Below are 10920 nucleotides of genomic sequence, written 5' to 3' on the forward strand. Positions count from 1 at the left end.
ATTTCCTTGTTCGTCTCTTCGACTAGTTCTTTAATTAATTAAGGCGTTAACGAAAATTGGGCAGCACCTCCACTATAATGTACCCTATCCAAATTTCCAATTAGATCCCTAATCACTAATTCCAACCAAAAACAACAAACTGCAACATATGTTTACGCAATTCACACCAACAATATAAACCATAAACTCCAAACGACTCGCTCAAAAATACGATATCAAAATAGGGTTTCTAGTTTCCATTTTGCAAAACCTTTAACCGTACGAAGTGGGGGGTAGTGTGGCTGAAAATAGCAGCTCTCCCACCTCATTTAAAACATATTAATACCCTGCAACAACAAGACACACCCCTGCAGCAGCACCTCACAAGAGCAATACTTTATTTTGACGACAATTCAACTATAACAACTCCAATTTAGTTTATTCCGAACGTCAAGTGTTTCTATGCCATTTTAACATTTCCAGCCACCTATAGGGAGTGTAAAACACTCCATAACAACAAAATATATTCCAAATTAAAAGGAGGAACCTTACCTTACCCGAAATTGGCCAAAATTGTCAAATCGCAACTCGGAACTTCTTCAAACGCGATGATATTGAGCGGGCTGTTTGTACGACTTCCTCGCTTCCCCAAATTGGATTTTCTCATTATTAAACATATTTATATAACCACAGGATACCATAATTAATTAATTCACAGAATGAAACTCGGAGGCTTACCTCCAATAGCCAAACCCGTAGCCATTTCTCTCTTGCCTCCAACGTTTTTCCTCTTCTTTCTTTCACATTTCTAGATGTAGAGATGAAGAGATGGTTCCTTATCTATCGTATAATACATATATACATCTTCACGGGGTTGAGGAATATCGTAAATAATTAATTCATGAAGAAAAATCGAGAAACTTACCTTTAACTTTCCAAAGCCATGGCTGCCTTTCCTCTCAAGTTTTCTCTCTATGTTTTGGCTGATTTTTGGACAACAAATGAAGTCCTTAGTCACAATATATGTAGATATATGTTGCCTTCGGGGGTGACACGTGTCATCCCCTAAGGGTTACACGTGTTCGGCCCCCTTTGGGCCAACACATACATGCTACCACTAAGGTGCTGCCACGTGGAAGTGGGGTCCACCTCCCCCCAAGCAGGTGGGTCACCTACTTGACCCCAAGCAGGTGGGTCACCTGCCTTCTTGAGGTGATTCCATGTGTCACCTTCCTAGGCTGCCACGTGTCACTTTTTTTCCTCCCTCGTGGGTTCGTAATCTCGTCTTATTTTAAGAGCCTATGTAATCCACGCTACTCAAGCTTAGTACATACTCTAATAGCTTAAGTATGTAAGACTTCCAAGTTAGTAGCTTACGTAGGTAAATCGAGTCCTATGACTCATTACTTGGCCTCCAATTCCTTCCGGATTCTTATGACTCCATTTCCAACCTTCTCTACTATGGGGAATTACATTCTCCCTTCCTTAGAGTCATTTGATAGTGTCGTAGCCTATTCGGCTCACATGATAATGTCTAAGTAACTTAGGAGACATTCCGAGTTTAAAAGTGTGGGGTGTAACACTTAACTACTTTAAGAGTTTTAACATTCAGAAGTGAGCACGAATTATAAATCATGTTCAGATCTCATGAATAGAGTTACCCCAAGCTTCATACACATATCATTTGTCACTTAAATCTAAGATATGCCCAAAAGAAAGCAAAGATAGGCTTTACATAGCTCTTATGGATTAATCTTTACCGCATTCGCCTCTTCGTCCTCTGAACATATTTAACACGAAAGCAATATGAATATCAACAACCCTAGACTTTTCAGCATCTTAAGTTATACATGAGTATTCATAGAACTCCTTTCCTCGCTCGCTTCCTCGACTAGTTCTTTAGTTAGCTAGAAAGTTAACGGAAATCGGGCAGCACCTCCCCTATAACATACCCTATCCGAATTTCCAACTACATACCTAAGAAATACATCAACCAACAACAACAACCTACAACATATATACAAGCAATTCACTTCAACATTACATAATACAAACTCCAAGCGACTCGCTCAAAGCTACGATATCAAAATAGGGTTTTTAGTTTCTAGTTCGTAAAACCTTTAATTGTACAAAGAGGAGGGTCGTGTGGCTTCAACCAGTAGCTTCACCACCTATTTTAGAACACTTTTAGGCCCTGAAACACATCACCATGCACCTGCAGCCACACACCACAAGCACAACACCTTGCTTCAACTACAATTTAACTATAGCAACTCTAATTTGGTTTGTTTTGAATCGTCAAGCATATTTATGGAAGTTGCCTATTTCCAGCCACTTACACAACATATAATATACTTCATAATTACACCATAAAATCCAAATTGAAAGTAAAACCCTTACCTTAACCTAAACTCGTCAAACTCTCCAAAAATTATCAAAACGTGAATTCTGGACAGCCTACTATCTTGTATTGCCGCTTAGTTTCGAAGGGGTAATTGAGGGAAAAAGGATTTGTGTCCTCAATTAAAGTTATATACATGTGTATTAGGGTCTCATAGAATTTCAAATCACCCCTACAGCAATTTTGTACAACACGATATGCCCAAAATACCAACAGCAGTCCTTGTAGAATTTCTAAAACGAAATATGGGCAGCAGCTCCCCCATGCTTCACCACCCTTTTTCGAGAAGAGAAAAGCAAAACTGGGTTTTAGAGTCTAAATAAAAATTATATCCCTATTAAATAGCTTTCCAAAACATCTTGAATCACTTGAAATGAAGCCTTACACAAGGCGTTATACTCATTTTATTAACAGCAATATCATTCAAAAATGGGTCTATTAATAAGAACAAAAACCTCCTCTTTTCCCTAATGATAAATTTTATGTTGTTAAACACCTTCATATCACCATAGGATACCTTAAATAATTAATTCACGAATCAAAAACGGAGGCCTTACCTCAAAGCCATGGCTGCCGTAGCTCCTTTCTCTCTTCCTGAATGTTTCTCATCTTTTTCTAAGTGTAAAAAGGATGGAAAATGAAGGCTTAGTCATAAGACTAAGTATATATAGCCTTCCCTAGGATGTAACATATGGCATTCCCTAGGGGTGACACGTGTCATCCCTCTAGGGTGCCATCTCAAGCCATGCAACCAATCATACACTGCCACATGGCAGCGTAGGGTCTATCCTAAGTAGGTGGGTCACCTACTTAGACCAAGTAGGTGTGTCACCTACTTGTCACCTGCTTGCTTCATTTTCGTGGGTTCGTAATCTCGTCTTACTTTAATAGTCTATGTATTCCTTTCTACGTAAGCTCAACACGTACTCCAATAGCTTAAGTACATAAAACATCCAAGTTGATAGCTTACGCAAGTAAGTCGAGTCCTACGACTCATTACTTGGCCTCCAACTCATTTCAAATCCTTATAGACCTATTTCCAACCTTCACTCTTAAGGGTCGTCACTTCCTCCCTTCCTTAGAATTTTTTAATCATGTTATAGATAGATAATCTCGGTCATGGGACAACTTTCAAGAAGCTTAAGAAGACGTTTTGAAGCACAAAGGTACGGGGTATAACATCCTTCCCCTTTTAGAACATTCATCCTCGAATGTTAACTAGCCTCATAAGGTTTTATGAGTGCTTCAAGATTTCTCTGTATTGGTTATCATCCAAAGGCCTCTTATTAACCCATATAGTCAATTTAAGAGGGTCGATTACCCATAGGTATAGAGAACAGGTGATATTTCTTTTCCATTTCTTCTTTCCAGTTCTCTTACCATATATCATATTGTACCCTTTACACGAACATGTGTAGGAGCTTAAAGTATCACAGAAGATGCCTTAGCATTGCCATACTAGTCTGTACGTAAACCTGTATCATTTCTTACTTCCTTCATCTGATGTTACGGCTCCACTATAGCTTTTGTCCTTAGTACTGGTTGTACCTTAAAGGTTTTGCTTCAAAACATCTTATACCTTCCCTTAATGTATTCAAATATAGCAATTACATGGCTACTACCGACTTCATTTATCGAGTAATCACCTGGTTTTACTCTTGGCATACCGTTATTCATAAGTTGCATCAGTTATATTTGCAAAGCTACATTCCCTATCTCAAAGGGTCTTATCATCTTTCACGGAGGAGTCACATATACACAATACTTCTTTTTACCAACAATGTCATGCAAGGCCAACGTATACATACACTCATATCATCTCATATCACAGCCGCATAGGGCTTCTCAAGGGGTTACCCATCCTAGTACTACTCTTACCCAAGCACGTTTAACTTCAGAGTTCTGATAAGATCCGGTGCGTTAGTGTTGGTATGATCGCATCCATCCCTTGTGGGGTCTCGTTTGAAGTTTAAGCGTTCCCATTTACACATTATAGCGTCAGTTGATTTTCTTTTATGCTTATATTTCTCTTGTCCACTTCCCCCCTTTAGGGTGTATCCATGTTTATTTCTAACTTTCTAAATGCATAGGAGTCCTTTCTAACCTATTTAGTATACTGCATTATTTCCATATTTTCCTTTACATGACCTATACTTTGGGTTACCCATGTATGAAACCTTAATACCATCATGAGGTGCTTAGAACCCTCAATTTACAGTACCAACTCTAGTCTTGAATACTGGGACTCGAATAATATCCTTAATGTAGCAGTGTATTCAAAGCCACATTTCATTCATCCCAATTAGTAATTAGCTCGTGCTCATAATTGGTTCAAATTCTCCACTCGGGAGCACTTATACTTTGATGATCTGTGTTTCAAGCTTCATCATAATACTAGCTTTATTCAAGTGGATACCACTTGACCTTTTATTCTGAACATTCCCTATAAATCTGTGTAAGTCTTTCTTATTCATTCACTATTTGCCTTTCTGTCTTCCACTTAATTTATTTTGCTTTACATATTTCACTGTACCGGCACGCACTCACAGTCTAGTTTGTTACACTTGCTTTCTCTTCTCTTACTTACCCTCAAGTTTCCTCCTATTGCACTATAGAGGAGATTTCTCGTCCTTTCCTTTTTTGTTACGTATATATCACAATATCAATTCAGTCGGTATCTTACTATATCATTCTATCCAGATCTATCAGTCTTCCTTAAATCATCTTCTTAGGGTCACAAGTCTTTTCCAACTTCAGTTTACCATATCAATATCAACCTCCCAGTTTCTATTGCTATCAATTCAGCAATTAACTTATTTCTCGAGGTCATCCATACTTGTAGTTTATCTAAATTTCATCATTATTGTGGACACGACCTTTCAAGATATACTACAACCCTGTATCTCATTCTCTTTCTATTTCATAGAAAATTTGAGCAGAGTTTCCTCTGTATTTCTTACTATCTCAAACTTGCACCCAGAAAATACCAACAGTGCCTCACAGGGCCAGCATGTATAAATATACATATATACGTATCATATCACATCATATTGCATCCTCACAGGGCGCCCAATATCAACAATAGTATAAAATGATGGACTTACCTGACATGTCTAATTCGAACTATACCTGTTAGTCTTTCCGTCCACTTTTCCTTTCAATTTTCAACTTTATCTACTTTTTCCTTTCAATTTCTGACTTTACATGTCAATCGTATTTCCATACCATACTTGGCACAACTCTCTCATGCCTTGGCTTACCTGTGTGCTTTGTAACTTCCCATATCATCAGTCATTTTCTTCTATCGACGTTGTCCTTTATCTGAAATCAGAGGTTAGTATAAGGAATTCCACTTCCTATGACTCGGCTCTATCGCACGACCTTAGAAATGAAAGAAAGGAAACATCTTAAATGTCTTGTAGCCTCCTGTTTATAGATATGGCGCACAACACATCGATAATCAAAACTCTACTAGACACGGTCTGTAGACATTCTAAGGACGAACTGCTCTGATACCACTTCTATCATGACCTAACCCTGTGGGCCGCGACTGGGGTCTGACCTGGGCCCCCGTATACTATCTAGCGGATGTAACAATCAATATAAGAACTATACATAAGAACCCCAGTGGGTCATAGAATTTTCATGCATGTTGCCTCTTTCATTTGTATCTTATCATGAAAGGGTGTGCCAGTCGATAAGGCTGCCATAATATCTTTATATTTACAATATATCATATAGACATAACTGAACAGAACTTACTCGTATAACCTACACATATGTCTACGGACCTCTAAGAACATTAATAGTAACATATGGCGGGACAGGGCCCCCGTTGTACCCCTGAATAAACAAATATATACATAGGAGGTTTGGTACTACAACTTGGCTCCAAATCAATGGAGCTTCTTCCAAACTGGCTGGGTGGAATCCTAAGCTGGCGGACTCCCAAAACCTGTTTTTGTACCTGCGGGTATAAAACGCAGTCCCTCGAAGAAAAGGGGGTCAGTACGACGTATGTACTGAGCATATAAGCATAACATAACTAAGATAACAACTGAAACAAGGATGCAGGAAATCAAGTATAGCATTTAGTAGGGTACTGTACCTGTACCTCATAAAATAAATTCATGTCTACCAGTATCACGTACCATATCCAGCCCGCTCGGGGACTCAGTATTACAAATACATCATCTATCACTATAGGCATATGCATATTATTAGCATTGTGGAACGTATAGCCCGATCCGTATATATCAAGTTAGTGTCGAGGAGCATTCAGCTCGATCGATATATATAATAGGTTAGTGCCGAGGAACGTAAAACCCGATCCCTATACATAACAGGTAAGTACCGAGGAACGTACGGCCTGATCCCTATACATAATAGGTTAGTGCCGAGGAATGTCCAGCCCGATCCCTATATAATATAATAATGCATATACGTGCACATAAAACTTGGTAGCATAACAAACGTTTCTCGAATATCATCATAAGGTGTGTCAAAGAGTCTCTAGGTATAGGAGCTTACACCCCCAATAATTATTCAGCATATAGAAGGCTCAAGGGTCGTAGTTCAACTACTTCATAGTCCTTATCATTTAAAAGTGAGTCCAAGTCATGATTCACATCTAGAACCTATAAATGGAATTGTCTCTAACTCATATCATATATCGTTTCACTTACATTAAGTTATTTCAAGAAAAGGAAGAGATAGGCTTTACGTGTATTACTTTGTATCACATAGAAGGCTTACAGGACCATAACTCAACCATTGGGGGAGTTCTAACATCAAGAAGTGACTAAGATTAACGAGGTATGCTCAGGGTTGTAATAATGGAACTACCTCCACATCACACTTACCAACCACTTATGGCTAATACATGCCACAAGAAAAGAAGAGTTAAGCTTTACATACACTACTTTTCGGCATATAGAAGACTTGAAGGATGGGAGCTTAACTACTTTAAGAGTCTTAACATTCAGAATTGAGCACGAATTATAAATCATGAATCATGTTCAGATCTCATGAATAGAGTTACCCCAAGATTCATACACAAATCATTTGTCACTTAAATCTAAGATATGCCCAAAAGAAAGAAAAGATAGGCTTTCCATAGCTCTTACGGATTAATCTTTACCGCGTTTACCTCGTCATCCTCTGAAACTAGTTAACACAAAAGCAATATGAATATCAACAACCCTTTCCTCGCTTGCTTCCTCGACTAGTTCTTTAGTTAGCTAGAAAGTTAACGGAAATCGGACAGCACCTCTCCTATAACATGCCCTATCCAAATTTCTAATTACATCCCTAAGCAAAACATCCAACCCACAACAACAACAACCTGCAGCATATATACAAGAAATTCACTTCAACATTACATAATACAAACTCCAAACGACTCGCTCAAAGATATGATATCAAAATAGGGTTTTTAGTTTCTAGTTCGTAAAACTTTTAACCGTACGAAGTGGAGGGTCATGTGGATTCAACCATCAGCTTCCCCACCTATTTTAGAACACTTTTAGGCCCTGCAACACATCACCACACACCTGAATACACACACCACAAGCACAACACCTTGCTTCGACTATAATTTAACTATAGCAACTCCAATTTGGTTTTTTTCGAATCGTTAAGCATATTTATGGAAGTTACCTATTTACAGACACTTAAACAATGTATAATACACTTCATAATCACACCATAAACTCCAAATTGAAAGGAACACTCTTACCTTAATCTAAACTCGTCAAACTCGCCAAAATTATCAAAATGTGAATTCTGGACAGCCTACTGTCTTGTATTGCCGCTTAGTTTTGAAGGGATAATTGAGGGAAAAAGAATTTGTGTCCTCAATTAAAGTTATATAAATGTGTCTTAGGGTCACATAGAATTTCGAATAACCCCTACAGCAATTTTGTACAAAATGATATTCCCAAAATACCAACAGCAGTCCTTGTAAGTTCAACACGTACTCCAATAGCTTAAGTACATAAAACATCCAAGTTGATAGCTTACGCAAGTAAGTTGAGTCCTACGACTCATTACTTGGCCTCCAACTCATTTCAAATCCTTATAGACCTATTTCCAACCTTCTCTCTTAAGGGTCGTCACTTCCTCCCTTCCTTAGAGTTATTTAATCATATTATAGATAGATAATCTCGATCGTGGGACAACTTTCAAGAAACTTAAGAAGACGTTCCGAAGCACAAAGGTACGGGGTATAATAATCCCCCCCCCCAATTTGGTATGGTTAAAGATTTTATGAAATAAAGGTTAAAAACTCTATTTTCATATCGTAGTTTTGAGCTAGTGATTTGGAGTAGTATTGACTAATGTTGAAGTAATTTACTTGTATATATATGCTGCTATTTGTTATTGTTGGTATGGTTATTGACATAATGGACGAGTTAAAATCTCGAGGATGTTGAAGTTATATGGGATATGCTTCCCGATTTTCGATAACTTAGGAACTTGTAATGAACTAGTCGAGGGAAATGGATAAGGAAATGACCTCTATGGAGACTTGGTTGTAGAGTTGGAATTGGAAATTCAAAGGTCATTAACCATAGTTTAATTTCATGTTAAATAGGTTCAAGAGACGACGAGGCGAAAGTATTAGGAGTAATCTATAAGAGGTATGTAAAGCTAACCATTCCTTCTTTTGGCATGTCTTTGGCATAAGTATGTAAAGCTAACCATTCTTTCTCTTAACATGTTTTGACATAAGTATATAAAGCTAATCTTCCTTTTTGGCATGGTTTTTTTGAAACAAGTATATGACTTTTATATGATTCCAAGGAAGTTCCTATTCGTAGAGCCGCTAGGATGGCCAACTTCTTAATTCTCCAAAATATATTTTATCATGCCTAGATACGTGTATATGATTCCAAAATTTCTATTTGGATATAACTCATAGTGGTATTCAAGAGGTACTTGATGCGACTCTTGTCTTGATTTTTGAATAATAGCTCATTTTATTAACTCCATCGAGTCCCAAAAATGATTTAAAGTGCATTTAGTTTCTCACTACTCCACTCGTGGATGCCTCAATGCTTCCTTAACCGAGCTCGGGTCGGGTTTTGTTATCATGCGTACTTCTCTACATTGTTCTTCGTGCCTTGATGTGAGGGGGTAGGTACGCCCTATACATGGGTTTGATTTGTGGAGTTATGATGTGCCATGTATTCATATGATATGATATGATATGATATGACCATCTGATATGATATAATTTATTACGAAGATATTCTCTACTCTAGAGTTATGATGTGCTGTGGTGCCAGTGATGGGGCGGCAACCACGATTTGTTCACCGAGTCTCATAATGGGGTCGGATATGGTATATGTTTTTCTACATACATTATTTGTGGTTATGAAGAGTATTTTGATATTCTGGATATTTTGCTCATTTTTTCACCTTTTGTTTTGGTAATGGCTTTACCTATTACAGTCCATGCTTTATATACTCGATACATTGTCTATACTGACCCCCTTTCTTCGAGGGCTGCATTACATGCCCATAGGTACAGATGCTCAGTTTGCTAATCCGCTCACTTAGGACATCCACCTTGTTGGTTGACAATGCTCCTTTGTCTAGAGCCCTATTTTTGGTACCAACTTTTCTGTTGTACATTTGTACATGTTGGTTAAGGGTACGATGGGGCCCTATCCCATTATATGACTAGGCTATCATTTTGTAGAGGTCTGTAGACTTATGATGTGGGTTGTGTATATATGTTTTGGGCTTTGTGTTCCATGATGTCCTTAACGGCCCTCTTGTGCTATATCTGTTCTCATTCCCTCTCTAGCGACCCCTTTTTGATTTCTACTTTTGTTTATTCTGCTAACACGTTAAATGGGGCTAAGGGTACGTATGGGTGCCCAACTCAAGCATGAGTCGCGGCCCACGGGATTAAGTCGTGACACAATTCTTCTTTATTACTTCATTAAGTCTTTGACAATGTTTTAAATTGCATATGGTTACTCACTACTCTACTTGTGTATAATGTAACCCTCCTATCATCAAATTCTTGCCAGGTACATAATCATGCTCAGTTCACTGCATTATCCACCGAGTCCCTCATCAAAGGGCTGGGTATGTTATATGAACATATGATAATGCAATGACATGGTCAACTCACCGAGTCCCTCACTAGAGGGTCGGGTACATATACATACATATATATATATGTGTGTGTGTGTATGTGTGATGATGTGATGTGATGTGATAAGGTAGTGATGGCATTGGGCCCTATGATGGTCCTACAGTTATGATTCACCGAGTCCTTGAAAGGGCCGACTATATTGTATAATATGAGCATGCATGTTTTCATAATCTACAAGGTACAGGTACAGTGTTTTCTTAAGTAATGTGTTTATCCCCCTAACTCTCTCTATTTCAGATATGCTTCTAGTTATACTTTGTATACTCAATACATATGTCGTACTAACCCCCCTTTCTCGAAGGGTTGCATTTTATGCCCGCAGATACAGGTACACACTTTGGAGATCCACCAACATAGGAGTCCCACTCAG

At 38.3% G+C, this 10920-nt stretch overlaps 1 pseudogene; it reads right to left on the minus strand.

The window, feature by feature from the left end:
• Window positions 1-4205: 4205 nt before the first annotated feature.
• LOC129883925 (5S ribosomal RNA) lies at window positions 4206-4323 on the minus strand (annotated as a pseudogene).
• Window positions 4324-10920: the final 6597 nt, after the last annotated feature.

The sequence above is a fragment of the Solanum dulcamara genome, chromosome 3 (assembly GCF_947179165.1).
Source record: "Solanum dulcamara chromosome 3, daSolDulc1.2, whole genome shotgun sequence".
Taxonomy (NCBI): Eukaryota; Viridiplantae; Streptophyta; class Magnoliopsida; order Solanales; family Solanaceae; genus Solanum; species Solanum dulcamara.